At 43.3% G+C, this 22,467-nt stretch overlaps 1 pseudogene; it reads right to left on the bottom strand.

The window, feature by feature from the left end:
• Positions 1-207: 207 nt before the first annotated feature.
• Positions 208-22,467, bottom strand: part of LOC148502899 (protein kinase C delta type-like) — a 42,747-nt pseudogene continuing 20,487 nt past the window's right edge.

Below are 22,467 nucleotides of genomic sequence, written 5' to 3' on the forward strand. Positions count from 1 at the left end.
TTAGACTTCTACGTCTAATGGGCATGTCAGCATCTGAAATTCATTGGCAACTTGTTGATGTGTACGGTGATAATGTCATGTCACGGAAACAGGATTGATAATGGTAGGACAAACGTTCAAGATGAGTAGCGATCCAGATGACAGTTAGTACTGGACCATCCTCCCTACAGCCCTGACCTGGCACTGAGTGATTTCCATCTCTTTGAACTATTGAAGAAGCAACTGGGTGGAAGATGATTCTCCTGCAATGGTGAAGTTCAGCAAGTGGTCATGCTCTGGCTTCAGGTGCTTGACATTAATATCTTCTGTGCAAGGATAGATCTCTTGGTGTACTGTGGGAACTATGTGGAAAAATAATCTGTACCATGGTCATATTATTGAATATACTTATATGTACATGTTGAATAAATTGACAAAATAAAAGGTCTTGTTACCTTATTTATTGAACCACTTGTGTGTGTGTGTGTGTGTGTGTGTGTGTGTGTGTATATATATATATATATTATAATATACCACTCTCTGTTGTGTGGTCATGCTCTGATATATGCATGTCTTTGTGTGAGTTGTGACCACAAAGTCAACCACCCAAGGCGTGCAAGAGTGGTATATCTATCTTATAAAATGGCCCCTGTTGTGACTAAATAGTTCTAATTATTTTTGTTCAGTATAAACTACTGAGAGAGAGGGCAAGGGGCCACAGTTAAGTTGCACGTGTGATCAAAAAAATGAGGTAGGAACAAGCACATTTACAGAGGAGAAGATCCTAACAGAACTCTCAAAACTGAAAGTGGATAAATCAATGGGGCCTGATGGGATACATCCAAGGATACTAAATGAGCTTAAAGGGGTGCTGGTTACACCATTAACAGAATTATTCAACAAGTCACTAGCTACTGGAGTAATTCCAGAGGACAGGAAAAGAGCAAACATTGTCCCATTGCACAAAAGTGGAAGCAAGGAAGAGGCAAGCAACTACCGACCAGTGAGCCTTACATCAGCAGTAGGGAAATTGATGGAAACACTCTTAAAAGAAAGAGTCATAGATTATCTCAAATCCAGCAATTTTCAGGATCCCAAACAGCATGGATTTACTGGGGGGAGATCATGCAAACAAATCTTATTGACTTTTTTGACTGGGTGACTAAGGAAATAGATAAAGGGGGGGCCATAGATATAGCTTATCTAGACTTTAGTAAGGCTTTTGACACTGTTCCACATCACAGACTGTTAAATAAACTGGAAAGCACGGGATTGGATACAAAGATAGTTGAATGGATAAGATCATGGCTGCAGGATAGGAAACAGAGGGTTGTAGTAAATGGAGGGCAGTCTCAAGAGGGAAATGTGGAATAGCCTCCCATCAGAGGTGGTAGAGGCTAAGACTGTAGAGCAATTTAAACATGCATGTGATAGACATAAGGATACCCTTCAGGAGTAAGGATCAATAAGGGTTGAGGTAACAATATGATAGATGGGCCAAGTGGTTCTTATCTGCCATCAAATTCTATGTTTCTATGTTACATGGAGATGATGTTCTGTGAGAGATTCAGCTGTGGCTTTGTGATGAGGTTTTGATTACAGTGAAAGGGAGATCACACGTGAAATGTGCGTGTGTGTATATGTGTATATATATATATATATATTTATATTTAGCAATGTAACACGGCACTCCGCAATGTATGATATACTTGCCCCTCAGGAGGCTGAAGAACCCACAATGTATGGTAAAGCAAACTATGGCACTCACAGGACCTAGAAAGTAAGACTCCAACAACAGGTGGTCCATGTTTGAGATTTCAGTCTAAATGACTTTTATCAATATATACGTTATTGATAAAAGTTGTTTAGACTGAAACGTTGAAAGTAGACTTGCTGGAGGCTTACACCTAAGGTCCTGTGAATGCCGCAGTTTGCTTAACCATATATAAAATATATTTTAGTACACAAAGCAGAGGCACTCACGGGTCTTGCAAATGAAGAATAGGACAACAGCGAAGTTGTTAGTTCAAAGTTTCAGTCACCAAAGACTTTTATGAAGAACGTTCTTGATAAAAGTCTTTGGTGACTAAAACGTTGAACTAACAACTTAGCTGTTGTCCTAGTCTTCATTTGCAAGACCCGTGAGTGCCTCTGCTTTGTGTACTTTATTGTTAAGGTGCTCCATACCTTTGATGGTACCAGGGCAAGTTTTTTCTGTATATTGAGGAGTATATATATATATATATATATATATTCTATCTCAATTAATCAACGTAGAACTCACACATTTTTGGCACGTTCCAGAGGCCCCCCAAAGAGTATGATACCTTTACACTCCTTACCCTTCTGCAGCCTACCCACCTCCTAGTGAAAAGAGCAGAACCGGGGGGGGGGGGGGGTGATGATGTGATTCATATATTTAAATATACAGTGCAGGGCTTAGGAGGCCACTAGCCTGTGGCGTATGATGAGGTAAATGGCTGTGGAGGCACTAGCTAGTATCGGAGCCAGATTTGCAGATACATATATGAACCTGAGGGTTCATGTGGGCATTATACAAAGGTGCAGCAGTATATAGTGCTGGTAATTTGGGGTGTTTTGATCAGGGATGTGTGGAAATGGTAGACAGGTGAGGCAGTGCCTCACCTGCCGTACACTTTCTACTCCAGAGTTTTGACTATAAAAATGATTAGAATCATACAAAGAAGATATTTATAATATTTTTGTTACATTTTTATTATAATTTTTATAGTTAAAACTCTTGAGTATACCTAAGTATGACAGGAAAGGCTCTGCCTCACCTGACCGCACATCACTGCCAATAGCATACCCTATTAAGTCAAAATACAGAATCTGACACAGGGTCTGAGAATTTTAGTGGGCGTTCCTGGGAGATAATGGGGGTGGTGACGCTGCCATTGGTGTGTCACAGAAACTGCTGCATTCAAAGACACACAGCTGACTGCACCTGCCATAGGCATACTTGCCTCCCCTGCCTCCTCCTTCAGCGGGTCTGGGAGTGGAGGAGGGCAGGGCACATCTGAGGAGGGTGGGTCTGGGGGCAACACAATCACGTCATCGTAGCCCTGGCCCCGCTGTTGCAATGACAAGATTACTGGATGGGAAGTGGTGGGCGAAGCCATGATGACTCAATTCAACGAGAATTGCGTCATCGACCGTTTGTACCTCCCACTTCACTGAGGAAGTGGGTGGCCGGGTGGCCCTAGTCCCCTGGGGCGTTGTCCACTTTTCCAGGTGCCCGGGAGTGCCACCCGATATTTGGCAGCCACCCGGCCATACCGAGAGGGTAGGCAAGTATCGATGTTGCGTCTAAAGACCCACAGTGATGGAAATGCTTTGTCTTAGACGCTGCAAATGGGCATCTCAGGTGTTTGAAAATCGGATGCAGCATTAGCATAAGACGCGTCTGTGTCCACTTCAGAATAAGGCCCATAATGTGCAGCAAGAGTTCTTAAATGCACGTTAGGCTCAAAAATGACCTTTGCTTATCTGTACCTAGTAAAAGGAAATATACCTGTTTTAGATGTTTTATACTTTTTTTTTTTTTTTTTTAGTTATTCTAAAAGTGGTCATTGCTTAAAATCATGCTGTAATACAACAGAATGTTACAGATGGAATGTAAAATAAAACAAGTTTGATGTATGATTATGTCATATAAAGGTGTATCTGACATCCCAATTTGGAAGCTTAGTTACATGACTATTTTGTGCTGCTGTAAATGCTTAGCTGCATAGGTTACATGTGTCTCGCTCATATTCACTCTCTCTGCAATTTTATATCTCTCTCCTTCGCTCATCCCAGTAATGAAGATCTAGTGTAGAGAACCCCCCCCTCTCAGTTCTGTGCTACATGGACCATGTAACCCAACCCATACAGACCAAAACAGAAACCTCTTACTAGCACATTACCAGTCTATTTTTACATCCAGCCGCAGATGGACTCTGGGAACGGTTTGTACTGATTCTAATCCATCCCAGAACACAACAATTTTATCCAAGAAACAATGTAAGTATTGTATGGTCACCTTTTGTAAATACATTTGTTATGGGTGAAATTAAAATACTGTATTTTTCGAGGCCTTAGTTTGGATTAAATTTAAAAAGGATGAAGTCCAAAAAATTAATACATTCACAGTAATCAAATGTTTCTGCCACACTGAAATAGCTTATATCAACCAATCAAATTCTAGCTATTAGGTTCCCAACCACAGTCCTCAAGGCACACTAACAGTCCAGGTTTTAAGGATAGCCATACTGGAGCACAGGTGACATAATTAGTACCTCAGTTAATTTGATTTAACCATCTGTGCTCAAGCCTGGATATCACCAAAACCAGGACTGTTAGTGTGCCTTGAGGACCGAGGTTGGGAATCACTGTTCTAGAAGCTACATAAATAAGAAGAATCTGATTGGTTGCTATTGTAAATCAGGGAGCGGATCAGAAATTATTGCTGAAGGGTTTGATATAAGACAGAGTGGGGGACGCCTCGCTTGATGATGCGCGACCCATTCGTGTCAGAGGGGGAGGGGTGGTACAGAGCAGAGGGCAGGATGGAACAGAGTGGGGAAGGAAGAGCAGGAAGAAGCAGTGAGGGAACAGACCATGGTGAGCTGGGTCACTTTACTAGTAAATACATATTTTTATAATGTTTATGATTATTTTAAATATAACACTGTACCATGGAATATATGGAGTATGGGCCTGATTCAGAGCCGGACGCTATTTGCGCTCGCTCGTTCAGAAAAAGGGTCCGGCTATTTAAATTGAGCGCTCGCTCTTTGCGGTCTGTTGACGCCTCTATGTCTGAGCGAGCGAATGAAAGATGCTCTCGCTATTTTGTAAAGACGCCCCCATGCCGCTCGCATCATACGTCATCTCCGCTATTTATCAGATTAATCGAGTACATCGAAAGGCGTCTGAACTGCTCGCAGTGCTTGTGGTTGGATTTTCCTACCGCAATCATTCGAACAGTTCAGGCTAAGAAACAACCAAGTGACGTGGTCGATGACGCTGCTTTGTTAATTATGCACACCCTTAAAACGCCCGTTTTGACCGTTTGGCACGCCTACGTTCGGATCTCCACTCCCCGTTTTTCAAGCACCTTCCCGTGTTACCACCCACAAACGCCTCATCCTGTCACTCAAATTAGCAGGCACTCACAATTTTGCGAACACACATTTTCCGACCGCACTGACTGGTTGGCGCATGCGCATTACGACCCATATGCATGCGCAGATGTGCAAACATCGCTCGGAGCGAACGAACGGCCGCTTACGAGCGGCTCTGAATCAGGCCCAATGTTTGCAGCTAGATCAATAGACTATGGATTTAAAATTCTATTCATGAGTGTAGCAGGGATATAATGTGCCCTGGGTCGTCCCTGCTCTCCCTGGTCATGTGATGTATTGACTTGACAACAAGGGGGTGGGACCACCGGGATCAAGGTGTAGCTGAGCGTGTGGACCATCCTATGGATGTTCCATTTCAGACACCCTGTTTGCCAAATACAGGTGCCATTGGGCAGCACTTTTGTAGAAGAAACTGCTTGCACAATGTGTATTTAATACAAGCTAGGATACCCGGCGTTGCCCATGTTGAAGACTGGACCCTGAAGTACACCTGCAGCCTTTATTTGTTTACATTGTCCTTGCCTATAACCCCATTCCATTGATCCCAAAAAGGACCCCACTGTTTGCTAACATGCATGCAAACAGTGGTGTTACTAACATGGGTGCAAGGAGTCCGGTTGCTATGGTGCCTGAGCTGCCTCTGTGGCCCGTCGCTCCCCCTGCACTCAGTCATGCACATAAGGTGGACTGGCCTAATCAGGACCGTTGAGGTGGGCCTGGTGTCAGCGATGTTGATTTGGTGCCCAGCCCAGTGGCGGCACATGATTGGCTGCTCATCCGCAAGCTACAATTGGTTCGCGACCAGCACCAGATTCAAATTGCAACGGTGCTGTCTGTCCATGCCTGCCGGGGCGCCAGTTGTAAATAGTTGGCTACCCGGCCCCAAATCCACACCTGCTGGCTGCTGATGGTGCACGGGGAGGTGAGAGGTTGCTGGGGGGGCATAATGTGTAAGAGGCATTACTGTGTGGCATAATGTGTAAGGAGCACTACTATTGTGTGGAATAATTTGTTATATGGGGCACTACTATATTGCATAATCTGTAAAGGGCATTACAGTGTGGTATAATGTGTAAGGGGCATTACTGTGTGGCATGTATGAGGGGCACTAGTGTGGCATAATGTGTATAAGGGGTACTACTGTGTGGCATAACCTGAAATGGCTCTGTGTGGGGGCAAATGCATGTTTTTGTTTTTTTTACCCCTGGGGGACCCTTTTAAGATCTTGCTATGTGGCCAGAAAGTTCTAGTTACACCCTTGCATGCAAACACAGAGGCTCTGGATTTAATATGAACTTGCATGAGTCATCAAGTTTGCTCGGACTTAAAAGGATACTTTTGTAGCCTTCTCTCCGGTTTTTGGCATGCTGCCAATTTACACTGGAGCCAGCCACAGAACCTATGTAATTTAAGAGTGTCCCCATTTTTAGGGATTGTGTAACAGTGTGTGGCACTGATAAAGTTCAAACCTAGGCAAAAACTAATCCTCGTCAAACTACACCACAATGCCAAATTTGGTGGAGCTAGGTCCAAAACTCTGGCCTTGCATAAAGGACAAAGAACCAGACAGACAGACAAGCTTTCTCGCTTATGATATAGATGGTGCTTGTTTCTTGTGTTTGTGCTTATTGTGTGTGTTCATGTGTAAGATGCTCCGCTAATGTACATGCTAAAAGCTGCCAGCCAACTGCTGTTTCAAATACTTTTTAAATCCTATTTCAAGGTTAAAATAATTAGTAAATTCTACATCTAAAGCAAGAAGTTTAAATCTACCTTTGCAGGGATCATCATTTAAGGAGATCATCAAAATTCAAGATAAGTTGGCTATAGATGTATTCATGGGGGCAATTATTTTCTTAGCACGCAATCTCCTTGCCATCAGCATGCTGCCTACTTCATCTTTATATTCCCCTAATTTTTATGCCTTACTCTTATTATTTTTTAAAACCTTCATACTGTCACTGCAAAGATGGTCTGAGGCCTGTAGTTGTGCATGCTTACACAGTTTATTGCATTATGCAGCAAAGTACGTGCAGTAGTTAAGACAATTGCAGTATACTGCATGTTGATGTGAATACACCAGTCTCATGTGGCTAATCACATGCGTTCATATAAATGGAAATCACAATGGCCGTCAGCTATCTCCAGTCCTGATTCAGAGGTGGACTCGGGAGTGAAGGGTGCTGTATCTTCGGTAGCAGGGGATCTGAGAAGGTATGTAAATTATGTAGGTGTTGTCTTTTGAAATGGGACACCCCCCCCTCCCGTGGCTTCTCAGTTCCACTGCATACGTCAGAAGACACAGCGTCAGATCACCATCGGGAAACATCAGCGGATCATCGGACATCTGAGTAACCCTAAAGTTGCTCAGAATATTCCTCCGTAAGTAAGCTGTTGAGGCCAGTGAGTCTGTGTCTGAAGACGCAGTCAGTGTCATCAGCACGCCGGCGATACGCCTCCATTTTAGATGCTCCTTCCCATCACCACTCATAACATTTCGCTGACAGAAACCGCAACACAGTAACCAAAACATCGATCAATAGCAACTGAGTCCCCACTTGTGTCCAAGTCTGAATCAGGCCCTCAGACACATAAATGCAGAAGACCAACAACAAAATTGTATATAGTCAGACAAAACATCACAACCCTGTCTATCACTGTATATTTCCTTCCTACTGTATTTAGATTACACAGGATTCCAAACACAAAGGATGGAATGATAATGTACAGCCTGTACGAGCTGGCGAGAGCCATCTGTGCTATAGTAACAATCTGGAGGAGCAGCTGTCTGACTATGGAATCATACATTCTGCTGAAGCTACATATGCTTTACTTTTGCCTTTCCAGAATGCCGAATGTATTTTCTCAAAAATGTTTTAAAAGACTTGGGGCTAAAAGTAATAGCCTTTGAGCCAGCGTTGCTGCGGGAATGCATGCCAGTATGCCCGGATTTTTAAAGCAGCAAGCATGTTAAAGGCTAAACCAAGCTTGAAAATGGCCGCTGTGGCCATTTTCCCGTCGTTCGTTCATGCGCAGTACAGGGAAAATGGCCGCCGTGGGGGCGTGACCTGGAAGCCGAAGAGGAAAGCCGCATGGTGTCGGAGCTCCGTCAAGACTGAGCCTGTTAAACCACTTCCGGACGTGCACGGTGCTTTTCGGCTCCCTCACCGCTGCAAAACATCTATGCCCCCTAGGGCGAGTGTTCCTGGTGCCTAGCGAGAATCTGGCCCTCGGAATCGGGCTGCCGGATCTCGCGGCCTACTGGAGCCGCGGTGCGTAGTGCCGGGTTCAGACTCTCACTTCCAAGCTCCTGCATCGCGCCTGGTCCGCTGCCGAACCCCGTGACGCCGGCCTCCAAGGCATCAGCCGGTGGATCGCGAGCAGCAAGGGGAACATATGGGGACGCCGCTGGACGGGTCCTCGCGACCGCACATCACAACACAGCCACAGAAGGCAGACGCTGGTGCCCTTCAAGGCCATCTTAAGGACGGCGCCATTTTGTAGACACAGGAGATAAGGTACTGTGTTTCACCAGTTCAAATCCTACACTGTAGGATGAATGTGCAGCTGCTTGTAGGCAGAAATTCTGCAACTCTATATTTCTTTTAAACCTGCCTACAGCTGATGATATATTTGGCAATACCTATATACGTATCCTTTACTTTGGGAAATTGTTGCAGTGCCCGTTTCTAGCACCAGATGGTGCTTTAGCCCTATTCTTCAAGTTACGTCACAATTAATTGAAATGTAAAAGACCTCCTATCTGTGGTCACAGCCATTTCTAAGCAACATGCTCTTCAGTACTATCATAACCTGGTGAAAATTAAGTCCAATCTCTACATGGATAAATTCATGGCTCCGCAACCCACCCCTAAGACAAACCGAGCCAGGGGCAGTAACAAGCATACAGATCAACCTACAGACTCTGTGGAAGACATGCAACATACACATAGTTCTGAACCCGCTACTACCCATAACACAATAGGCCCGGTTCCTGCTCCTCTCTCATACGCAGAGATAGCTAGGGCCATTAAAGAAACAGTGGAACCACTACTGCAACACCAAGCAGATAAATTCATGGGAGCGCTGGCTGATATTAAGACGCAAATGTCCTCTATCTCACAACAAGTGCGTGAAAATGAGAATAGGATTGGAGTCAACTTCCATGAGCTTTCAGAACTAAAACAACAAGTTGCCACTATGTCGACCACTCACCAACAATTATTATCTAAGGTAGACGATCTGGAAAACAGGTCCAGACGCAACAACCTGCTACTTCTGGGTCTTAAGGAAACAATTAAAGGCACCGATCTCACTAAATTTCTCCAAACCGATCTCCCTTAGTTACTCGGCATCTCAGCTGAACTAAATAATTTTGAGATCGAACGAGACAATAATTAGGTCCTTTTCGAGACTCTAACACCTCGCGCCCTAGGGCAGTTATTTTCAAGTGCTTAAACTTTCGTCACAAGGATCTCATATGGTCGACTGCCCTCTTCAGTGGGACGGCCAACGTATTCTCTTGTTCCAGGACTACTCTGCGGAGGTTGCCAGAGCACGCAGAAATATGTTCCCTGTCTGCTCTCAGCTCATCAAGTCCGGGACTCGCTTTGCTCTTTTATTCCCAGCTAGACTTCGCATTTTCTCCTCTCAAGGCCCTAAAGATTTCACAGAAGCTGCTGACGCCCAGGGTTTTCTCAATGAAGAAAAGTATCCTCAGATCCCTCCACAATGGATCATAATGACTGATCCAGGGAAGGTGTCCCATACTTATTTTGATGCTTTTATCAGGTTTCACTCTACCCTTCAAAACATGTTTATAGTCTGATTTAGGATTATAATTACATACATACTTGTGATGTTGCTTTACAGTAATTATTAATACTACTGTTTTTTCAATTGGCTGAGATCAATGACCACAGTTTTGGTTAGAGGCTCGCATTTGACTTTCAATCTCTGCATATATGTGTTTATCTTTACTTTCTTTTTATGTCTATGTCTATCTGTCTATTTGTTTCTTTACATCGTATGAATCACAAAGCTCATGACCTTTATAGCTTATTTGCAATTTACACTAAGGGCGACATTCATATTATCTTGACCACGCTTAATACCAATCGGTATTATGGGGAGTACATTAACATTTATACTATACTTTTTACTATTTACATTATCTAATTTCCACACCTTGCGATGCCTTCCCACCTTAGGTTTTGTACCTGGAATGTCAGGGGGATTCACTCATCAGTGAAAAGAAAGCGCATACTGACTTATCTTAATAAGCTTAAATCTGATGTCACTTATTTGCAGGAGACCCATTTAACTCCCACAGAACATGCCAAGCTAAACACATTACATCACCAGGTATTGGCGTCATCATCATATGGTTCTAAGTCACGTGGAGTGGTAATCCTAATACGTAAGGGTATTCAGTTTGATGTTCATTCTTCTGATGTAGATCAAGAGGGACGATAAATTCTTATGGATGTTACGCTAGATGGCACTAGATATTGTTTGTGTAATGTTTATGGACCCAATGTATATGATAAATCCTTTTTCTTAGGATTGATTAACACACTATACTCTTTTGCAGATTCTAAGATTATATTAGGGGGTGATTTGAATCTGATTGCTTCCCCAACCTTAGATAGAAAAACTTTCTCTCATTCTTCCCCCAAACACCCAAAAATAGGTTTAAATTATATGGCTACAGAATTGAATTTACCAGATGTGTGGAGAACGAGGCATCCCACTGACCTAGAATACACGTATTACTCGGCCACCCATAACGCCTTTTCTAGGCTTGACTATTTTTACTTATCTAACTCAATATCCCCAATGATTCTTGACAGATCGATTGAAACTATAGCTATTTCAGACCATGCACCAGTGTGGGTGGATGTACAGGGGAAATTCATTTTGAGTTCACACACCCAATGGCGATTTTCGGCAAAACTAGCCTCATCTCTCAAATTTAAATCGATGCTAGAGTCAACTTGGGCCAATTACGACATGAATAACCAAATACATAAAGATAACCCATGTTTATATTGGCAAACCACTAAGGCGGTGATAAGGGGGTAATTATCTCCTTTATGACAAAATATAAGGTTGAACAAGACGCCACTTATAGATCTGCACAGACGTCCTTAACATCTGCATTTCAAGCTCTAAGGGCTTCACCGTCACCGGTGACTAGAACTGCATATAATGAATGCAAATTACACTGTGACCAAGTCCTCACTCAAATGGATGATAAATACGTATATTCAGGTAAATTACGTTTCTTTAGATACGGCAATAAACCTAGCCGACTCTTATCAAATATGCTGAGAGGAACCAAGCCACATAATAATATTGCAGTGCTCAAAGATGAAAGCTCTGCCACACAATTCAATGGCAAAGATATTGCGAATATCTTTTTCCGTTACTATCAACACCTCTACTCCCAAGACCCAATAGATATCACTAAAAAAGAGGCTTTTTGGGAGTCACATATTCTGCCACAGATTTCATCTGTACAGGCTGATGTTTTGACTGGTAAAATTACACATGAAGAGGTAGATCAAGCTGTTAGATCTCTCAAGATGTTAAAGGCCCCAGGCTCAGATGGTTTGAGTGGGGAATTTTTCAAAGCATTACGTCCCCAAATCACGGAGACTTTAACCAATGTATTTAACTCTATAATGGATAAGAAATTAATCCCTCACTATTTTAATTTGGCCACTATAAAAGTTTTGCCGAAGTTGGGTAGAGACCCCCTTTTACCTTCGTCATACAGACCCATTTCTCTACTTAATGTAGATTATAAATTATTGGCAAAAATTTTAGCAGAGCGGTTGAAGTCGATTCTCCCATCCATCATACACCCGGATCAAACCGGGTTTATTTGTGGCAGAAATTCTGTCACAAATATTAGGAAGGTCCTCTTGGTGCTGCAATCTTTACAGATGGGTGAGGCGGGTGGTCCCAGGTTCTTGTTGTCTCTAGACGCAGAGAAAGCATTTGATCTGGTAACCTGGGATCACCTGTTTGAATCTCTGCGTCGGTTCGGCATACCCACCCTTTTTGTTGAGATCATACGATCCTTATATACTTCTCCCCTTACTCAGATTCTCACTAATAGATATTTATCACCTGTATTTAGTACACAGAGAGGGACGAGACAGGGTTTCCCGCTCTCTCCACTCCTGTTTGCAATTGCGCTAGAGCCACTGGCGATAGCAATAAGACAAAAAACGGAGATAAAGGGTATTACTATCAGAAATCAAACATGTAAATTGTCTTTATTTGCAGACGATATGATGCTTTTTGTATCCGATCCCCTACGATCCATCCCTACACTTCTGGATCTAATTACCACATTTGGCTCATTTGCAGGTTATCGCATCAATGTGAGCAAATCTAAATTACTCCCTATTAATACATCTACATTTCTAGCCACATATCCCCATGTAGCCTCCCTTTTCACAATTGCAACACATAAATTAAAATATTTAGGTATATTTATACCAGCCCAATTATCCTCTTTATATGCTTTTCATTTCACTCCATTGCTAAATAAATTAAATTCCCAACTCCAGAATTGGAAAGATCTTAAACTCTCTTTACTAGGACAAGTAACTGTGATAAAGAGTGTGGTGTTCCCGAAACTAGTTTATCTTTTAAAGAATTTACCCATCACTTTAACAAAGGCGGATGTACTGAAGTTTACGCAGATCTTCTTTAAATTTATTTGGCAGTACAAGAAACCTAGAATGCCACGTTCCCGAGCTTATATACCGAAAAAAAGCGGAGGGCTGAGCGCCCCAAACATCTCTGCTTTTGCAAAGGCTGCTATATTCCGATACATAACTGACTGGCTGTTACATACCGACCACTATACTAACCCTGATTTGGAGGAAGCGTTATTTCACCCATATGCCCCAGCAGCTTTGTTACACACCCCTAAAATACACATTCCTATGATATTTCGTTCTAATATTTTATTCTGGGACACTTACACTACGTGGCTGAAGGTTAACACACACCTGGGGAAGAATCCTTTTTCATCCCCGTACATCCCCTTATGGGGTAACCCATGTTTTCTCCCTTCACTTGACATTCCTCTCTTTAAATTGTGGAATCAAAAAGGTATCATGTCCATCAAGGATGTGTTTGATCCGGGTGGCAATTTGCTCTCCTTCGTACAATTACAAGATAAATATGATATCCCTCGTTCACAATTTTTTATGTTCTTACAAGTACGCCATTTTATTCAATCCTTAGATAACCCTTTATGGACCTCAGCTAACACAGACACAATGGGTCGCATCTTACTCTTATGTTGTTCAACCAAATTTAGAATAGCTCATCTATATAAATACCTGATTGAAATTCCTATGTGTGCTTGGGCAACAGTTGCGGAGGCTTGGCACACAGAGATACCCGAATTGTGGGACTTGGAGCCATTTATTGTGAATCTAGATTGTGTTTTACCCTGTCTTAAGTCGGCAAGACTTCAAGAAATTCACCTTAGAATTTTAAATCGTACATATATATCTCCTACCCAAAGGAAACATTTTGTGCCATTGGAAGAGGGAAATTGTGTGAAATGTAACTGCCCTAATGCCTCTCTCTCGCATAACCTCTCGTACTGCAGAAAAATCCATAGATTTTGGAATAAAATTTTGTACTATCTAAACACTACGATACATCTTAAATTATCCAAAAATGCGGCAGCTCTTATTTTCGTGGAATTTTCAATATGGGAGACTGAGTCCTCCTTAGACCCATGGAAACCTGCTCTAAGAGTCATGGTTACAGTAGCTAAACAACTTATCCTTAAGTACTGGATCTCGAAATCGGCACCTACACTAACGGAATGGAAAACTGCGCTGCTGGAGGTTATTTATGCGGAGAGACGTATGGCTATCTTTAATATCGAAAGAGGGGTGCGGATTTTCTCCAAAAAATGGGAACCATATATACAATGTCTGCCAACCCAGATTCAAAATAACATATGGAAAGTCTTTGATCACACGGAATGGTTTATGCTAAGAAATACCACTTAAAATAATTCCTGTTATTGCTATTTATGTGTCTCTCTCTGTGAATCTCCTCGGACAAGGTATCTCTCACCTTTTGTCAGTGATTTCCCCTCCATTTCACCTTTCCTTCTTTTGTTTCTTTTACTACTTTATTCTAACCCTCCTTTTTTCTAATATACTCCTACATTGACACAGATTATATTGATATAGCGATGGACTGATATACCGATGTTGATGTGATAAATTGTTAATTCAAAATTCAATCGCTGCTTATACTGGTTCTACAGATTGTGCAGTTTGAGTGACATTGATTGTATATTATCCTGCACTTCTATACGGTGTATTATATTGATTTCCTATACAGTATTTGTAATTTTCTATACTATAATATATTCAAGTACTTTGTTTCTTTGTACTCTGAAATAATTTCAATTTATATTTGTACTACTTTCTAAAAAAGTTTGAAAAGATCAACAGTAATTTGTATATTGTTTGTTCCAAGAAACAGACTAGTCGCTTATCAGATAATTTCATTTTATTTAATTTTATTTAATTCTTGGATTGTGCAGTGTATAATTGCTTTATTGCTGTTCAATAAAAAGATTTAAAAAAACCCCAAAGAAAATGGCCACCATGGCCATTTTGCCGGTGACCTGCGCATGCACTCTAGATTCCGGGCACACACTAGTGCTCAGTGCGCCACCGGCTGCCGGACAGAGAGGAGGGGGCCCGTGATGGAGACTGCACACGGGCCCCCTCCTCTCTAGAAACGCCCCTGCCCCACAGGGAGGGTTAGGTTTAGGGTGCGGGAAAGAGGGGTTAGGGTTAGGCACCACTAAAGGAGGGTTAGTGGGGGGGGACAGGGAAGGGTTAGGGTACAGACCCAGTTGGGATGTGGAGCGTTCGGGCTTGCAGTGTCGGTATTTCATCTGGCAGCACTACAGCGGGGTGATGGATGACTCCCATGCACATGTAATCCCCACTGTGCTGAGGGCGGTTGGGTGCTTTCCAGCAGCCTCCAGAGCGCTGGGCAAGCCTCCAAAGTGGCGAGGACAGTAGCTTGACACAGGGGCCTATTCATTAAACATAAAAATTCAATGGAGATAATTAGCTTTAGAACTCTCATGGAGTTCTAGCTAATTATAGGTGGAATTCATCATTCCACCTCTCCATAAGTATCTATTCCGAAAAGCTGTCATTTTTGCGATGACAGCTTTTCGGGAAATAGAAACTTTTCCCTGCCTACACTGCCTTATCGCATCTGGAAACAGTGCTGCGCATGCGCTGTTACATCTGTAAAACCAGCGCATGCGCAGCACTGGCTACAGATGCGTTAAGTTTCGTACCCCCCGATCCCCCCCACCCCCTCCCCCCTCCGCTCACCTTCCCCCCCCCCGACTTACCTGTCCGCGCAGCAGCCTCCGGCTCCGTCCTGCTGTTATGTCATGTGGTTTCCCAGCAGACCACATGACAGATTAGAAAAAAAATATATATTTTTTTTCTTTTTCTAAACTTTCTTGTGCTCTGCTGGGGAGCACACATGACAGACCAGCCTCCGGAGCCTGAGGACGGAGCAGAGCGCCGGAGGGACTCGTCGGGGGACCTGCACACGCTGATACAGGTAAGTGGATTCTGCTATTCGCCACCTCACAGTGGCGAATAGTAACTGCATCAAATTCCGAAAATTGATAATTTTCGGAATTTGATGAATACCATAATTTCCACATCCCCATACTAATGTATGGGGAGTGTGGAAATTAACGCAGGGGAACTTAGCAAGGAGATATCTGTGATATCTCCTGTGTTAAGTCTGTTCATGAATACCAAAATAACGTTATTTAAGGAAAATGTCCTTAAAAACGTTATTTTAGTGTTGATGAATAGGGCCCACAGTCATGTCACCAAAATGGGACACCAGGCGGCGTTACCTCACACACATGAAGCCATGCACTTTTGACCTGCACGAGGGGTCAGAGAGTGCCAGGTATCACCACACCCGGTGATACCTCTGGACACCATTATACAAAAGGGTTGATGCCTTGACAAAGCTATATTGGTGAAACGCGCATCAGCCTTTGTTACCCGCCACTTGAACATTGTGCCTATTTTTATCTGTTATAAGTTTCGGACATGTGATATACAAACCAGTGAACAGGGTGAAATACAGTGATATACTGTCACGCTGTTAAAGTCTCTCATGCAATCTAATACTGGTTGAACATGTGTTACAGGCTGATTTAATGTCTTATGTGAACAATCAAACAGTGTATGCAGCAACCAGGGTCACCATCAGGGGGGGACTGCCCGGACTGAGAGGAGACCCGTTCTTGCTGCCAGGACACCAGCCCTGAAGGGGGCACCTCCTCTACATTGTCCTGGCTTCCATTGTCCCCCCCCACCCAAAGCCGGCCCCCTGCTATCCTTCATGAGAGTGTTTGTAGGGCAGCCTGATGGGTGTGCCATATGGAGTGGGTGGAGATGTGCTGCAGTGCCTATTAACACCATTCTGATTTGTGCCTGCATGTGGGGGCATGCTGTGGGAGGAGTGGGAGCCGCGAGTGCAGACTGGGAGTGGAGGCAGACGCGGCAATGATGGATTACCCTGCCCACCCCTCATTTTTCTCCACTACCCAACAATGCTGACTATCAGGATGGAGGGACAGCTCAGAAGTTCTGAGTCAGAACTGACAGGGAGCTCCAACAGAGGCGTCCCAATTCAGAACTCACAAATAGCTGCACTCTACAGGCATAGGACTCTGGTCTCTGTTTCCATAGGGGGCACAACTCTTCCTGTGCATATGCTGTGCCCCCTGTGCTGTGCCAAGCCTGTGTGTGTGTGTGTCACTATGTCCCCCACCCCAGGTCAGTTTGTGTCACCATGTCACCCTTCCCCACTAGGCTCCAATGTCATACCCCCAGGCCGCATTGTGTGTCTACCTGTCACCCCATGGTTCAGTGTGTGTTTCCATGTCCCCCCAGACCCCTGTATGAATTTCACCATGTCACTCTCCCAGGCCCCAATGTGTGTCATAATGTCTTTCCCCCAGGCCTCAGAGTGTATGCTTACATGTCCCCTCTAGTCCTCAGTGTGTATGTCTCCTTGTCCCTTGCATTTCGGTGGAGAGAACAGAAAGACCAGCAAAAAAAGAAAATAAGTAATAAAAGATTTTAAGCATATCACAATCATAAAGAGAAATAGGAGGTTGGTTCTTGCATCCACGCCGCTCTGTCTCCTCCTCCCATCCACACCACTCTTATCTGATCTGCGCAGCTCTATCTTCTTCTCAGACCTCCGTTGCATAGACTGTATGTGTGTATTCCAATGAGCACACAATTCTGTGAATTAGCAGCTCCTCCATTTTGTGAGTGGCAGCAATCTCACTCTGCGAGAGTGCTGAGTCTGCAGTTAACCACATGGTGTGATGGCATACCATATCTGTATTGCGGAAGGAACATGTCCATTTAGGCGTCAACCTTAATGATCGTAATTTCAATGCTTTTTGAAGTTTGAGTGGCAGAAATTTAATAGGTTTTGTGAAATTTCAGATCATGTCTAAGAAACCTTAATGGGACATGTGAAACCATAAGGTTTTTAGTCTTTGGAATTTAATTGCTTTTTTAAAATGTATTAACTATCAGGGTTTGGAGGAGCAAACCAGGCCACCTGCAGGGGAGAAGGGCAACAAAATGGTACATCCACGGCTTGTGTCAACCCAGCGGCACTAGCCACACTCCAGCATCCTGCCGCTTGTGTCTTCTCAATGGCACAGGTCGCACCCCAGCGACATCCACCGCATGTGTCAACCCGGCCACACTAGCCACACTCCAGTGTCCCGCTGCTTGTGTCATCTCAGCAGCACAGGTCGCACACCAGCAACATCCACTGCTTGTGTCAACCCAGCAGCACAAGTTGCACTGTGTCAACAGTCGCTGGTGCCATCTCAGCGGCACAAGTTGCACTTTTGCGTCATCTGCTATACTGCTCAGAGACTGCAACCACTCCTGCCCTCAAGGCTGCTACACAGCGCAGTGGCTGCATCTTCTACCAGCCTTCAAGGCTGCTATATTGTCTTGAGACTGAACCACTTCCAGACCTCAAGGCTGCTACACAGCCCAGTGGCTGCATCTTCTACCAGCCTCCAAGGCAGCTATTCCACCCAGAGACTGTAACCACTTCCACCCCTCAAGGCTGCCACACAGTCCAATTGGCTGCATCCTCTAAACAGCCCTCAAGGCTGCTACACAGCCCAGTGACTGCATCTTCTACCAGCCCTCAAGGTTGCTACTCAGCCCAGTGGCTGCATCCTCTACCAGCCCTCAAGGCTGCTACACAGCCCAGTGGCTGCACCTTTCTGCAAGGGGTACCCCTATCATCTTCTTTGCTCAATCCTGAGAATCTTCTACTATTATATATATATATATATATATCAATTAGTGCATCTCCTGAGACATTGCTGAGGTCGGGGCATGTGGCAGACAGTGTATCTCCAGGGATGTAGCCAAGGTTGGGGCAGGTGGCACACTACATCTCCTGGGACATAGCCGAGATCAGAGCAGGCAGCAGACAGTGCATCTCATGGGATGTAGCCGAAGTTGGGGCAGGTGGCACACAGTACATCTCCTGGGACATAGCCGAGATCAGGGCAGGCAGCAGACAGTGCATCTCATGGGATGTAACTGAGGTCAGAGCAGGTGCAGACAGCGCATCACCTGGGATGTAGCCAAGGTCTGGACAGGTGGCAGACAGTGCATCTCCTGGGATGTAGCCGAGGTCAGGGCAGGAGGCAGGCAGTGCATCTCCTGGGGTGTAGCAGAGGTCGGGGCAGGTGGCAGACAGTGCATCTCGAAGGATGTAGCTGAGGTCAGGGAAGGTGGCAGACAGTGCATCTCCAGGAACGTAGCCAAGGCCAGGGCAGGCAGCAGACAGTGCATGTCTAAGGGAGTAGCCGAGGTCGGGGCAGGCGGCAGACAGTGCATCTCATTGGAAGTAGCTGAGATCGGGGCATGGAACAGACTGTGCATCTCCAGGGATGTAAACAGGCAGCAGACACAGCAGGAACAAGATGTTTTTAGAACTGCAGATTTTGCTATTTTTTTGTTAGTCCAGGTCTCCGTCTGATATCGTGTCGTGTCTGCTTCCATTGGCACATTGTGTTAACTTTCACCCCATTTAGGGCACACAAATGGAATGTTAGCAAAAAGCCTCTGGTTCGTGGTAGTTATTAGTTCCTTGCAGGACCAGATTAAGGTCTGTGGGGGCCCCTGGGCAACAAATGTGTTGGGGCCCCTATCAATAAAAGTTTTATATATATATATATATATATATATATAAAGTCTGTAGAGCAAGTGTGCACACTCCTAGTAGCCAAAAGACGGGTGCACAGTTCAATAAATATAGAAAAATTTCTCTGCAGCCACAAAAAAAACCCAGCACACCATGAATTCCAAAAATATTCCTTTAGTGTAGAAATTCGCGATGGTATGAACAAATACAAACACATATAACAAATGTGCTAGTGTATCCAGCAGTAGTATACAGTCAATCAGGCTCCTTAAAGCTTTTTCAAGCATTGTGAACAAACAGCGAGGTTCCCATCATATAATAAAGGTAGCTGCAGTGTTATCATGCATAGTCACCACCATGGAACAAACGTGCTGTAGTCCTAAGGAGCCAATATGTCACAGCCCGACAGCTGTTTCGGTGCTTCCTCACACCATCACGGGGCACAGAGTGATAGCACTGCAGCAAACCCAACACAAGATATACACAACAATAATACCTACACCTGTGTAGAAAATCCGCACAATCACCCACCTGATGCATCTCAATCCCAGCAAATGGCATAATGATCCGACTTCCGTCTAATCGGCAAACCAATGTGCCGGAAAAGATGTCTGCGGTTCATTCCCCCCCCCCCCCCCCCGGAACACATGCTTGCGTTCCAATTGGGGGAAACGGCTTGAATAGCTATACCTAATTTCTGGGCTGTGAAATATGTTGCTATATTAACCAAGACACTGACCTAGCATCCTGGTTAGGAGTTGATCAGGTAGAGAGTGATCCACATGCGGACTTCCCCACATGTGTGACAGATACAGACAAACAGAAATAGCTAGCACACATAAAACAATGGCAACATATCATACATAAAGTAAACAAGAAAATATTTGAAGAGAAATAGTATTAGGTTGAAGAAAACAAGACAGGTTCAATTCCTCATTTAAACCATTTGGTGACATAGATTTAAACTCATAGATCCATCTGGTTTCCCGTTGTAGAAGTAATTTCTCCCTGTTGCCCCCTCTTTTTAAAGGCGGAACATGATCAATGGGTATGACACGAAAGTCCATGATACTATGTTTCATTTGTACGAAGTGTCTTGCCACTGGAGGAGTGCTTGTGTCAAGATTATCATATGCCTTTTTTATCGATAACCTATGCAATGCTATGCATTCCTTAAGCATTCTTATAGTTTTCCCTATATATAAGCGTTTGCAAGGACATACAATGATATAAATAACATACCTGCTTTCGCAGTTTAAACAATATTGAATTTTTATTGCTCTACCAGAGTTGTCATCTTTAAATTCTGTGCCTGTTAGCATAAATCGACAGTTAATGCAGCCGGAACATCGAAATGCCCCATGTTTTAAAGATAGCCAACCAGCTTGTTTCCTCAATCCAATGTCTGAGACAGTTATTGCATCTTTAATATTATTACTGCATCTGTAACAAAACATGAGCAGCTCTTGACACACTTTACCCAATATAGGATCCGACTGCATTATATACCAATGTTTCATGACTGCTCTTTTAACTATATGAGATCCAATAGAGAATGTGGTGGAAAAAATCATGCGATCGGAATGTTCAACACTTTTTGTTTTGGCAAGCAACTCACTCCTATCAAGTTTTAAACACTTCTCAGTAGCCTCTCTAATCTCTTTATAGTCATAACCCCTTTGTAAAAATTTCTCACCCATATGTTTCAATGCTGACGGTAATTTGTCTTTGTCCGAAACAATTCTTACTGTTCTCAGCATCTGGGAGAAGGGTAACACTCTCTTGAGTGGCATAGGGTGAAAACTATCTGCAGATAACAATGTGTTCCTGTCTGTCATTTTGGTAAATACAGTGGTCTCATACCGACCTGTAGATATATCAATATTGACATCCAAATAACTTATGACCTTGTCACTAAAGTTTAATGTGAACTTAATGTCATCACTGATGTTATTGAGACTATCAAAAAATGTGAACAATTCCATCTGATTGCCTGTCCAAACTATAAAGATATCGTCAATGAACCGAACATAAAATTGAATATAATTGGCCAAAGGATGTTGCAAAATTAATCTCTTCTCAAAATCATACATGAAAAGGTTGGCATACGATGGGGCCATATTGGACCCCATCGCAGTCCCTCGTGACTGTAAATAAAAAGTATTGTCAAACATGAAATAATTTTTATGTAGTATGATATTGATAAGTAAAAGCAAATAATAAATAGGTGGCCCTACATAATGTGGATTATCAATGGCAATATTCCTAATAGCCTCCATCCCTGAATTATGAGGGATATTTGTATACAGGTTCACTATATCTAGCGTAACTAGAATAGTACCCTCACCCGGTAACGGTAAGGTAGTTAATTTATTCAAAAAATGAGTCGTATCTCTCAAGCAAAATTCCGTGTTTTGAACTAACGGCTGTAAAATAAAGTCAACGTACTGAGACAGAGTTTGACATAATGACCCACGTGAGGAGATGATTGGTCTCCCAGGTGGGTCATGCAGGGTTTTATGTACTTTCGGTAAGATGTACAAAAGGGGAACAACAGGATACTCTTGTATCAAAAAAGCTGCTGTTTGTTCATCTAACCATGAGGTAGTTAGACCCATATTGATTACATTATCTATTTCTTTTTTTAAATTAATGGTGGGATCACTCTTTAATTTTTTATAACAACCCTCATCTGCTAACTGTCTATAGACCTCTTGTATATATTTCTCCCTATCAAGGATTACTATACCCCCGCTTTTGTCGGCGGGGCGAATGATAATATCATTATTATCCTTTAGGTCTTTTATCGCATCAATTTGTAATTTTGACAAATTGGAAAATTAGGTCTTTTGTCGCTTAATGACTGGTATGGTGTCTTTCTTAACTAAATTAATGAAGGTGTCTATATACGAATTTTGACTATAGGGTCAAATGTACTCTTTGGTTTAAAGTCATATTTTATATTACTGGCAGTTCTAGAATCAAAAAAATGTTTTAATCTAAACTGTCTCTGAAACTTGTATAA

Source organism: Taudactylus pleione, unplaced genomic scaffold, assembly GCF_031769625.1.
Source record: "Taudactylus pleione unplaced genomic scaffold, aTauple2 ptg000479l, whole genome shotgun sequence".
NCBI classification, from domain to species: Eukaryota; Metazoa; Chordata; class Amphibia; order Anura; family Myobatrachidae; genus Taudactylus; species Taudactylus pleione.